General features: G+C 42.6%; 1 pseudogene across 1 annotated transcript; it reads left to right on the plus strand.

Annotated features, from left to right (window-relative positions):
- The first annotated feature begins 87 nt into the window (after positions 1 to 87).
- LOC311117529 (glycosylated lysosomal membrane protein-like) lies at positions 88 to 11,653 on the plus strand (annotated as a pseudogene). Its single transcript, XR_014615251.1, has 7 exons — positions 88 to 194; positions 5,557 to 5,832; positions 6,184 to 6,378; positions 9,113 to 9,282; positions 9,443 to 9,494; positions 9,698 to 9,941; positions 10,195 to 11,653. The product of XR_014615251.1 is annotated as a glycosylated lysosomal membrane protein-like (transcript).
- The last annotated feature ends 76 nt before the right edge of the window (positions 11,654 to 11,729 follow it).

Genomic DNA, 11,729 nt, shown 5'->3' on the forward strand with positions numbered 1-11,729 from the left:
ATACCGGCGAGTCAGTTGAATACAAATCAGCTGATCAAATAAGTAACTAGGCACATGATTCCTCCATGTGTATGCCGAAAAAGAAAGATGGCGGCGGAGATTTTGTACACAATCCACTTTTATGTCTTATTTTTGCTTTTAACGGTTCGGATTTCTTCTAGTTTTATCGGCAATGGTGATAACTACCGACGGATGTAAGTTGGATAGTACATTTTTGTTATACAGTAATAAAGTGCTATAAAAGGTAGCTAACGTTAGCTAATCTTTTGCTCACTAGCTACAGTAAAGTAGTAACTTTACGTTACTGTAAGGCGTTAGTTTACTAACGAAATTATCAATGCGTCAGTTAGCTAACTTCTGTTTGGAGCCAGTTCACGGTATTTTTATCCGCTAAACTGCTAGATAGCAAGTTATATATTTTAGCTAGTTGGTGATTTCTAGCATTTTGGATATACGCGTTGTTTGGGTTTCTATTTATAGCGCGAGCCATATTGTAACGATGACCAAAAATCTATGATACTAGCTATCATTTACACATTTTTTGGGCCCCAACCAACAATGCATACTGTAGCGACATTAGACTACAACAGGGTTCTTCAATTCCGGTCCTGGAGGGCCGAAACACCTCTGTTTTTCATCCTCTCCTTCTAACCAGTGGCTAATTCAGACCTGGGACACCAGGTGAGTGCAATTAACTACCATGTAGAAATAAAAAACAGAAGTGTTTCGGCCCTCCAGGACCGGAATTGAAGAACCCTGGACTACACAATTCCTTGTGGTTGTGGTGGGTGTGATTTTGAACTAGGGGCATACAGTCCTGGTCAAAAGTTTTGAGAATGACACAAGTATTGGTCTTCACAAAGTTTGCTGCTTCAGTGTTTTTAAATATTTGTGTCAGATGTTACTATGGTATACTGAAGTATAATTACAAGCATTCCATAAGTGTCAAAGGCTTTTATTGACAATTACATTAAGTTTATGCAAAGAGTCAATATTTGCAGTGTTGACCCTTCTTTTTCAAGACCTCTGCAATCCGCCCTGGCATACTGTCAATTAACTTCTGGGCCACATCCTGACTGATGGCAGCCCATTCTTGCATAATCAATGCTTGGAGTTTGTCAGAATTTGTGGGGTTTTGTTTGTCCACCCGCCTCTTGAGGATTGACCACAAGTTCTCAATGGGATTAAGGTCTGGGGAGTTTCCTGGCCATGGACCCAAAATGTCGATGTTTGGTTCCCCGAGCCACTTAGTTATCACTTTTGCCTTATGGCAAGGTGCTCCATCATGCTGGAAGAGGAATTGTTCATCACCAAACTGTTCTTGGATGGTTGTGAGAAGTTGCTCTCAGAGGATGTGTTGGGACCATTCTATATTCATGGCCGTGTTCTTAGGCAAAATTTTGAGTGAGTCCACTCACTTGAACAGTCTCAGGATGCTTTACTGTTGACTTTTTTCCAGATGCCCCAAACAATCGGAAAGGGTATTCATCAGAGAAAATGACTTTACCCCAGTCCTCAGCAGTCCAATCCCTGTACCTTTTGCAGAATATCAGTCTGTCCCTGATGTTTTTCCTGGAGAGAAGTGGCTTCCTCGCTGCCCTTTTTGACACCAGGCCATCCTCCAAAAGTCTTCGTCTCACTGTGCGTGCAGATGCACTCACACCTGCCTGCTGCCATTCCTGAGCAAGCTCTGCACTGGTGGTGCCCCGATCCTGCAGCTGAATCAACTTTAGCAGCAATATCCTTGCCTGTGAAGCCTTTTATTGTGCAAAGCAATGATGACGGCACGTGTTTCCTTGCAAGTAACCATGGTTAACAGAGGAAGAACAATGATTTCAAGCACCACCCTCCTTTTAAAGCTTCCAGTCTGTTATTCTAACTCAATCAGCATGACAGAGTGATCTCCAGCCTTGTTCTCGTCAACACTCTCACCTGTGTTAACGAGAGAATCACTGACATGATGTCAGCTGGTCCTTTTGTGGCAGGGCTGAAATGCTGTGGACATTTTTTTTGGGGGGATTAAGTTCATTTTCATGGCAAAGAGGAACTTTGCAATGAATTGCAATTCATCTAATCACGCTTCATAACATTCTGGAGTATATGCAAATTGCCATCATAAAAACTGAGGCAGCAGACTTTGTGAAAATTAATATTTGTGTCATTCTCAAAACATTCGGAAAGTATTCAGACCCCTTGACTTTTTTCACATTTTGTTACGTTAAAGCCTTATTCTAAAATGTATTACATTATTTTCCCCCCTCATCAATCTACACACAGTACCTTATTTACGTAAGTATTCAGACCCTTTGCTATGAGACTCGAAATTGAGCTCAGGTGCATCCTGTTTCCATTGATCATCCTTGAGATGTTTCTACAACTTGATTGGAATCCACCTGTGGTAAATTCAATTGGACATGATTTGGAAAGGCACACACCTGTCTATATAAGGTCCCACAGTTGACAGTGCATGTCAGAGCAAAAACCAAGCAATGAGGTCAAAGGCTCCCATAGAGCTCTAATTAAAGGTCAAGGGGTCTGAATAATTTCCGAATGCACTGTAGTTAGGCTTAAGTGTTTGGGTTTTAAATTTTTTGTGATTAATGGCAGTGGGTAAGTAAAACCCAAACTGTTATGGCCCAGAGATTCCTTTCAAGGTATTTGGGGTAAACTTGTGTAATTAGGTGAACTGTCATACCGGTACCCAAGAGGCATCTACTGAAGATGCTGAGATAGCTAAGTCAAATAGTGCTGAAACAAATCTAAACTGAACTCTACTCTGTGCTGGTAATCCAGCCATATCAACTATGATTAAATATTGATTATGAACTAAGATATCTCAGTTGAGACTTCCTTTTTTGGGGAGGGGGGGTAGATCAGCTTAATATTGCAGATAGATTGTAACTTCCATCAATGTAATTGTCTGCATCACTTCCAATCCCCCATGTTTAAAAAAATATATATACATATATACATACAGTGGGGAGAACAAGTATTTGATACACTGCCGATTTTGCAGGTTTTCCTACTTACAAAGCATGTAGAGGTCTGTAATTTTTATCATAGGTACACTTCAACTGTGAGAGACGGAATCTAAAACAAAAATCCAGAAAATCACATTGTATGATTTTTAAGTAATTAATTTGCATTTTATTGCATGACATAAGTATTTGATACATCAGAAAAGCAGAACTTAATATTTGGTACAGAAACCTTTGTTTGCAATTACAGAGATCATACGTTTCCTGTAGGTCTTGACCAGGTTTGCACGCACTGCAGCAGGGATTTTGGCCCACTCCTCCATACAGACCTTCTCCAGATCCAAAGATTTTCTATTGGGTTCAGGTCTGGAGACTGGCTAGGCCACTCCAGGACGTTGAGATGCTTCTTACGGAGCCACTCCTTAGTTGCCCTGGCTGTGTGTTTCGAGTCGTTGTCATGCTGGAAGACCCAGCCACGACCCATCTTCAATGCTCTTACTGAGGGAAGGAGGTTGTTGGCCAAGATCTCGTGATACATGGCCGCATCCATCCTCCCCTTAATATGGTGCAGTCGTCCTGTCCCCTTTGCAGAAAAGCATCCCCAAAAATTATGTTTTCACCTCCATGCTTCACGGTTGGGATGGTGTTCTTGGGGTTGTACTCATCCTTCTTCTTCCTCCAAACACGGCGAGTGGAGTTTAGACCAAAAAGCTCTATTTTGGTCTCATCAGACCACATTACCTTCTCCCATTCCTCCTCTGGATCATCCAGATAGTCATTGGCAAACTTCAGACGGGCCTGGACATGCGCTGGCTTGAGCAGGGGGACCTTGCGTGCGCTGCAGGATTTTAATCCATGACGGCGTAGTGTGTTACTAATGGTTTTCTTTGAGACTGTGGTCCCAGCTCTCTTCAGGTCATTGACCAGGTCCTGCCGTGTAGTTCTGGGCTGATCCCTCACCTTCCTCATGATCATTGATGCCCCACAAGGTGAGATCTTGCATGGGGCCCCAGACCGAGGGTGATTCACCGTCATCTTGAACTTCTTTCATTTTCTAATAATTGCGCCAACAGTTGTTGCCTTCTCACCAAGCTGCTTGCCTATTGTCCTGTAGCCCATCCCAGCCTTGTGCAGGTCTACAATTTTATCCCTGATGTCCTTACACAGCTCTCTGGTCTTGGCCATTGTGGAGAGGTTGGAGTCTGTTTGATTGAGTGTGTGGACAGGTGTCTTTTATACAGGTAACGAGTTCAAACAGGTGCAGTTAATACAGTTAATGAGTGGAGAACAGGAGGGCTTCTTAAAGAAAAACTAACAGGTCTGTGAGAGCCGGAATTCTTACTGGTTGGTAGGTGATCAAATACTTATGTCATGCAATAAAATGCAAATGAATTACTTAAAAATCATACAATGTAATTTTATTGGTTTTTGTTTTAGATTCCGTCTCTCACAGTTGATGTGTACCTATGATAAGAATTACAGACCTCTACATGCTTTGTAAGTAGGAAAACCTGCAAAATCGGCAGTGTATCAAATACTTGTTCTCCCCACTGTATCTACTAGTTCTAATGTATCCATGACATTCACGATTTCCTTAAGAGCATGTGGGTGATTGTTTGTGGTGTGATTTCCTTTACGGTCCTTTGAGCTATTTAAAACAGTATTATAATCCCACACCATAATAATATTGTCTTGAATTGCTTGCAGGGTTGATAATTTATTATATATATTGTCAAAGTGTGGATCATTATTATTTGGTCCGTAAATGTTAATGAGCCATATCTGTTTATTGTCCAATAACATATTTAAAATAATCCATCTACCTTGCGTATCTATTTGGACAATTTGCACATTCGGATCGAAATTACTATTAATTAATATCATCACCCCTTTTGAATTTCTTTGCCCATGGGAGAAGTATATTTCGCCCCCCCCATTCCTTTTTCCACGCAACTTCATCTAGAATTGTTGAATGAGTTTCCTGTAAACAATAGATATTATATTCCTTCTCTTTGAGCCATGTAAATATTGTTCTTCTTTTGTTATTATCAGCTAAGCCATTACAATTATAACTGGCTATACTTATTTCACCATATACCATAATGAGATACAAGTTTCAAAACTATTTATCATTATATATGTTTGTAAATTTACCATGAAAAAATACCGTAATGATTGAGTGTCCATATAGCTGTACCATGATATTTGCATTGCTACTAAGTATCCCTTCAATTGTTCTCCACTAATTCCCCCGCTAAAGCCCCTCCCCATCCCAAGTTGAGCCGTCATCCCATTGATCGGCATCCCACCCACATCCCTCCGGATCCCTAGGGCCCCGAGAGGCCAGGACCCATTTGAGACTTCCTTGCATAGGTCAGTACTCCATAGGACTCTGACCAAGTCAGGACCAGTCAGTATTTCTTTAGGGTTGTTGGCCTGAGCAGGACGCTGTGCAAATCTGTTATTGATTTTTGAATCTCTGTTTACAATTTCAGTTTGTTTGTATGAATCTCACCTTCTGTGTCGCTATAGAAAAATTACAAAACATACCGTCTCTGTTTTACTTACCTCTTCCCAGGTATCCCTGGAACTGAACCCTGATCTGAACTCCTTGCTGACACCGCTGCCCCCTGGTGTTGGCTTGGTCCATGTGCGGGCGCTGGGCAAAAACACAACACTGCATTACCTCCTCTGCAACCAGGGGGCGCAAGCATTACTACTGGTGCACACGAGCTCCACTTCATCCAAGGTGGAGGTAGACTGGCCTGCCTTCCTGGTACAAAATACCACAGGCAGCCTGAAAGTGACTCCAGAGAGCAGTGTTCTGTGCAGCAACGCACTCGTCTTTACCAGGGTGAGTCATCAGCAGTTCTAAATTGGTGGTCATCTTGTTCATAAGTGTCAGTTGAGGTGAAAATTTGAGTGGCTGATACAGGTCACATGACCGTATCTCATCCAAATGCATAAACCATAAAGACAAGCGAGATGCTAGGTTTTGAACCATAATCCAGGTTATTGAAAGTAATCATTTGCGTGGTCCAAAATTCAAGCTCTAGACATTTCTTGTAGATCATAAATGTTTTGATGGTTGTTAGCAATATGGTAATAGCTCTAACAAACACCTGGGTATTAACAAGGGGTTGATTTCAGACTGGGCAAAGCCATACATAACTAATTCACTAAACCAACTTATTTGTCTCGTCAGCTGTGGGAGTACGACGATGTCAACGACACAGCCGACCCGGAGCACATGCCCCCCTCCAGCTTCTTCCAGCCCTACAAGCTGCAGAATTTCACCTGGGACGACCTGAACAAGACACTGGACCCCACGGCCCACACCGCCCTGCTCTGTGGAAGAGACGCCAGCGAGAGCTTCAGCAACGGCTCGCTCTGTCTGAAGGTAGGTGGAACTGCATCATCTAAAGCCTGGATGATGAAATTAGGCATTGCCTATCTACACGAGATTCAGACCTACAGTGGGGGAAAAAAGTATTTAGTCAGCCACCAATTATGCAAGTACTCCCACTTAAAAAGATGAGAGAGGCCTGTAATTTTCATCATAGGTACACGTCAACTATGACAGACAAATTGAGAAAATAAATCCAGAAAATCACATTGTAGGATTTGTAATGAATTTATTTGCAAATTATGGTGGAAAATAAGTATTTGGTCACCTACAAACAAGCAAGATTTCTGGCTCTCACAGACCTGTAACTTCTTCTTTAAGAGGCTCCTCTGTCCTCCACTCGTTACCTGTATTAATGGCACCTGTTTGAACTTGTTATCAGTATAAAAGACACCTGTCCACAACCTCAAACAGTCACACTCCAAACTCCACTATGGCCAAGACCAAAGAGCTGTCAAAGGACACCAGAAACAAAATTGTAGACCTGCACCAGGCTGGGAAGACTGAATCTGCAATAGTTAAGCAGCTTGGTTTGAAGAAATCAACTATGGGAGCAATTATTAGTAAATGGAAGACATACAAGACCACTGATAATCTCCCTCGATCTGGGGCTCCATGCAAGATCTCACCCCGTGGGGTCAAAATGATCACAAGAACGGTGAGCAAAAATCCCAGAACCACACGGGGGGACCTAGTGAATGACCTGCAGAGAGCTGGGACCAAAGTAACAAAGCCTAACATCATGCTTTGGGGCTGTTTTTCTGCAAAGGGACCAGGACGACTGATCCGTGTAAAGGAAAGAATGAATGGGGCCATGTATCGTGAGATTTTGAGTGAAAACCTCCTTCCATCAGCATGACAATGATCCCAAACACACCGCCCGGGCAACGAAGGAGTGGCTTCGTAAGAAGCATTTCAAGGTCCTGGAGTGGCCTAGCCAGTCTCCAGATCTCAACCCCATAGAAAATCTTTGGAGGGAGTTGAAAGTCTGTGTTGCCCAGCGACAGCCCCAAAACATCACTGCTCTAGAGGAGATCTGCATGGAGGAATGGGCCAAAATACCAGCAACAGTGTGTGAAAACCTTGTGAAGACTTACAGAAAATGTTTGACCTGTGTAATTGCCAACAAAGGGTATATAACAAAGTATTGAGAAACTTTTGTTATTGACCAAATACTTATTTTCCACCATAATTTGCAAATAATTTCATTAAAAATCCTACAATGTGATTTTCTGGATTTTTTTTTTTTTTACAGGCCTCTCTCAACTTTTTAAGTGGGAGAACTTGCACAATTGGTGGCTGACTAAATACTGTTTTTCCCCACTGTATGTCTGGATCCACTCAACTGATTGCATGGGACATTCATTTATTTATTAAATTTAACCTTTATTTAACTAGGCAAGTCATTTAAGAACAAATTCTTATTTACAATGACGGCCTACCAAAAGGCCTCCTGCGGGGACGGGGAATTTAAAATATAGGACAAAACCCACATGACAAGAGAGACACCACAACACTACATAAAGAGAGACCTAAGACGACAACATAGCATGGCGGCAACACATGACAACACAACATGGTAGCAACACCACATGACAACAACATGGTAGCAACACCACATGACAACAACATGGTAGCAACACCACATGACAACTAATCTCAGATAGGGGGGAGTGAGGCCTAAGAGGGTTTTATAAATAAGCATCAACCAGTGGGTCTTGCGACTGGTATAAGGAGATTACCAGTTTACAGAGGAGTATAGAGTGCAGTGATGTGTCCTATAAGGAGCATTGGTGGCAAATCTGATGGCCGAATGGTAAAGAACATCTAGCAGCTTGAGAGCACCCTTACCTGCCGATCTATAAATTACGTCTCTGTAATCTAGCATAGGTAGGGTAGTCATCTGAATCAGGGTTAGTTTGGCAGCTGGGGTGAAAGAGGAGCGATTACGATAGAGGAAACCAAGTCTAGATTTAACCTTAGCCTTCAGCTTTGGTATGTGCTGAGAGAAGGACAGTGTATCATCTAGCCAAACTCCCAAGTACTTTACCTCCCGAGTGGCGCAGTGGTCTAAGGCACTGCATCGCAGTGCTAGCTGTGCCACTAGAGATCCTGGTTCGAATCCAGGCTCTGTCGTAGCCGGCTGCGACCGGGAGACCCATGGGGCGGCGCACAATTGGCCCAGCGTCGTCCAGGGTAGGGGAGGGAATGGTCAGTTGGTAGAGCATGGCGTTTGCAACGCCAGGGTTGTGGGTTTGATTCCCACGGGGGGCCAGTATGAAAAATACAAAAATGGATAAGAGCGTCTGCTAAATTACTAAAATGTAAAATGTTGTATGAGGTGACTACCTCAAGCTCTAAACCCTCAGAGGTAGTAATCACACCGGTGGGGAGAGGGGCGTTCTTCTTACCAAACCACATTACCTTTGTTTTGGAGGTGTTAAGGGCAGAGAAAGCAGAAAAAGCTTTGAAGTTAGAAAGCTTTGTTGTAGAGCGTTTAACACAAAATCCAGGGAGGGGCCAGCTGAGTATAAGACTGTATCATCTGCATATAAATGGACATGGACTCATCTCTACATTAGACCAGGTCTGAAAATGTCTGACAGACTTAGATTTTATCACTTAAACTTGGTTACTGAAGTGAAGTGAGTATTACTGATCAGTGAAATTTGATTTATTTTATTACATGTTAGCTAGCCTGTATTCAACTATTATTTTCCTATCCTAGTTCTCAGCCTTTGATTCTGAGGGGCGGGACCAAGGCTGGCCCAGCCTCCTCCACAACGCTAACTCCTCCCAGCTGAGGGTGGGGCTGGACGGCGTGGCCCCGAGGTCCAATCGCTCCCGCTTCTCCCTAGAGCTACAGGCCGTGGGCGGCACCCAGCCCATGGCCCTCCTGTAGCTCAGTTGGTAGAGCATGGCGCTTGCAACGCAAGGGTTGTGGGTTCGTTTCCCACGGGGGCCAGTATGAAAAATGTATGCACTCACTAATTGGAAGTCGCTCTGGATAAGAGCGTCTGCTAAATGACTAAACTGTAAACTGTAAACTGATGAACAGAGTGGATGTGCTCAGGTCAATAGATGACGGATACACACCCTCCATATTCAAGGTAATGTGTGTGCTGTAGACATGCAGTTATACTGTAGTAAATGTTACTGAGTAACAGAGTATTTAGATGTTTATATTTCAACTCATTTTGTGTGGTTGATCATTTATGGTTGATTCATTGTTCTAAACCTCTCTCTGTAGACTGTCACTGACGCTTTCAAATTCTACGATGATCTTGTCTTTCCTGAGTTTCCTCTCCCTTAGGTATCTCAGTGGGTGTCCTCTCCAGTCAACTCCACCTCCCCTGTTCTTGGCTACGCCCAATGGAAGCCCGTGGCCTACTGCAGGCCATTGCCTGTCTTTGACGACGCCGCTCCCTGCTAGCACTCAACCCCTGTCCCCGTAGCCCAGCTTCCCCCCTCCGGCCTGGTGCTGGCTTATTTTGGAGGGGTGCGTCAGACCACCGGTCAGACCACCCATTCTACAACACCACCAACTACCTTAGCTGGTAGGTAGCAGTTTACATCCTATTGGTTCATCCTTGCTATAATATGTTTCATTTTAGCAACTTGAACTGAGTTATACAGTAAATTGCAGTTTATAGCCCCTTCGTTAACCAACTGTCAAGCATCAACTATCAAGCATCTCACACCATCACCAACTACCTGAAATTATAATGAAATTGTCAGCACTGATGATATTCTTCCTTCTCTTGCTTTTTCCCTTTCTTATTCCCTAATCTTCTCTCCCTCCTACTTCAGGACTGTGTTGGTGGGACTGTACTCACCTCCTGTTGACTCGTTCTCTCCCCTGGTTCTGGTCATCATGGCGGTGGGGCTGGGCACTCCCATGCTGATCATCCTGCTGGGTGGGGTGTGTGTGTGTGTGTCCGCAAGAACAGGCCCCAAACGCAGGTCTACGAGCCAATCAACTGAGGCCAAGCCAGGATATGTGTACTTTAAGTCCCGCCTTTAACCATTTTCTAGCCGATGAACAGACACACCTCGGCCCAGTTTTTCAAAAGTTATCTGGATTTAACCTATCGGATAGGATTAAATGCATATAAATAGTGTCTGGCAGGTGTCACTCTTTTTTTATTTTATATGAGGTGCACTGATACAAGTGGAATCCACCACTTGCGCGTGTGTGACTGTCTAATATGGCCACCCATTGTTGGCACAATTGGCCAATAAGGCTTTGACAGAAACTGATTTTTAACCACTTGCAACATTTTGGAATGGGCTGAATCATCCTGTGGAAGAGAACCAATGAATGAGTGCATTTATTTGTGCTTGTGAATGCCAAAGGCTCCCATCTCAATCCTAACATTCCATGTGAGAATTTGTATACAGCAAATTGTGAAGAAAAGGCTTGTTACTGTAGTTGGAAGATTTGTTTTTTTTACTCAAATGATGGAGTACCCTCTCTTCCAGTTCAGTATAAAACAGTATATTATCTTATCATTGTTGCTCAATGAACAATACATGAGGACATGTTACACTGAAGTTTGGCACTGCCAATATAGATATATACTGACCTGACATGGGTCCTACACTGTCTAATGATAGACTCAGGCACATATAAATGTCTGAAGATGTTAGAGGAGTCAGAAGGGAGCAGGGTATTAATTCGAAACACTGATCTGAGGTCAGGTTTTACTGTAATGGTGTAGGAATTGGTAAGGATAAGCTGATCCTAGATCTGCGTCCGAGGGAGACCCATACCTGGAGCAGTGAGAGGAAAATAAATCTCAGGGAAGAACCTTTATAGAAACAAGGTTTGTTGCTTTCTTTCCCAACCCCCTGGATGTTAGTTATTCTTTGGAGAAATGGGAAGCATAGTTTGGGTCCATGTGCTACCCAAAGTAAACTGAAATGGGATCATTGTAAAATATGTTTTAGGCTTGTTTTAAACTCTTGATTAATGTGTCATCTTCAAATGTAAATTAAGTTAAATATCGGTATGGGATTATAAAATGTTTTGTATGAGCTTGTAATTGTTGATTTTTTTTTTGTTGAATTATTTGTCATACTTCTCCTTTGGAATTAATTTAAAACAATCTTCATAATCATATTCAGGTTGTAATCACATAGGAGAATAAATGGCCTTGTGGAGTATTTACCTGTATTTTTCTATTAGGCAACCATGTGTTACCTTTAATTTTAGGACTAAACGCAAAAACACCAGTACCTGAAATATGACTATGCAATCATCTAATACACAGGTCATGTTTATTTGTATTTTGAGGAAACTTTCCTTTTAAATTAAGTGAATTGTAATGTAATTGTCTCAATCC

This window comes from Coregonus lavaretus (genome assembly GCF_964263955.1).
Source record: "Coregonus lavaretus genome assembly, chromosome: 3".
Classification (NCBI taxonomy): Eukaryota; Metazoa; Chordata; class Actinopteri; order Salmoniformes; family Salmonidae; genus Coregonus; species Coregonus lavaretus.